Below are 1327 nucleotides of genomic sequence, written 5' to 3' on the forward strand. Positions count from 1 at the left end.
AAAGTAATTTTGGGTAAAAATTATTTGAATCAAAGATATGATAAATATGATAAGAGAAGAATAAAAACATAATCAATGAACTGAATTAAAGTTTTCATGTCTTTTAATATTATTTAGTCCAATATGTTGAATATGTTCCTTATTCCTTTGTAGCATTTGAATATATCCTAGGTTGCCTGTGCAACGATTGTTGGGTGCCAAAACACAACTAAGTCAATTATCCTGATACAGGAATTGTCATATATTATCACCAGAAGGGCATTTTAGAGGTCTGCTAATCTTTTTTTTTTTTTTAAAGTAAAGGCCTCACACATTCATTACTGAACCCAGCCAACCAATCCCTTCATAGCACACATAGAAAGAAAAAATATATTCCCAATAAAATATGTCCAACTGTCCAGATAGTGGTGACATTTTCAGCTTGATATGGTAAGATGGTCTGACCTTGGCACAGCATAAATATGTGTGCCATCTCACGTGCAATTCCTTATAGACCCAGCTTGCTTCTTCTCCAGTGTTTCCTTTTGTAGTTGTACCTGATTTTATTACCAGTTTTCATCTGAATCCACTGGGGAATGGAACGATTTTGCTTTAGTTTCTTGGCCAGGAATCGCTTAATCCTGAAAGTCTTGTGAGGAGACATGGGGAGAAGCGAAGTCAAGCACACACCACGATGGCAAAGAAAAGTGGTCTGCTAATCTTAATCTTCTATTCAAAATAAAATGCCGCCGGGCGCGGTGGCTCATCCTGTAATCCCAGCACTTTGGGAGGCCAAGCGGGTGGATCATGAGGGTCAGGAGATCGAGACCATCCTGGCCAACATGGTGAAACCCCGTCTCTATTAAAATACAAAAAATTAGCTGGGCATAGTGGCACGCACCTGTAGTCCCAGCTACGCAGGAGGCCGAGGCAGGGGAAATTTGCTTGAATGGGAGAGGAAGGTTGCAGTGAGCCAAGATCGCACCGCTGCACTCCAGCCTGGCGACAGAGCAAGACTCTGTCCAAAAAAAAAAGAAAATACCACCACAACAAATATTTATTTGATACCAAACGGCAAACTCTCTGATTCTGTGTATTCTGTCCTTCAGCAAGGAATTGCCCTTTTACTTTGCTGTTTTGTTTTGTTTTTGAGACGGAGCCTCGCTCTGTCACCCAAGCTGGAGTGCAGTGACGTGATCTCAGCTCACTGCAAGCTCCGTCTCCCAGGTTCACACCATTCTCCTGCCTCAGCCTCCCGAGTAGCTGGGAATACAGGCGCCCGCCACCACACCCGGCTAATTTTTTTCGTATTTTTAGTAGAGACAGGGTTTCACCATGTTAGCCAAGA

General features: G+C 42.4%; 1 pseudogene; it reads right to left on the reverse strand.

The window, feature by feature from the left end:
* Positions 1–487: 487 nt before the first annotated feature.
* On the reverse strand, positions 488–746 carry LOC100587716 (annotated as a pseudogene).
* Between the last annotated feature and the right edge of the window lie 581 nt (positions 747–1327).

The sequence above is a fragment of the Nomascus leucogenys genome, chromosome 4 (assembly GCF_006542625.1).
Source record: "Nomascus leucogenys isolate Asia chromosome 4, Asia_NLE_v1, whole genome shotgun sequence".
NCBI lineage: Eukaryota > Metazoa > Chordata > Mammalia > Primates > Hylobatidae > Nomascus > Nomascus leucogenys.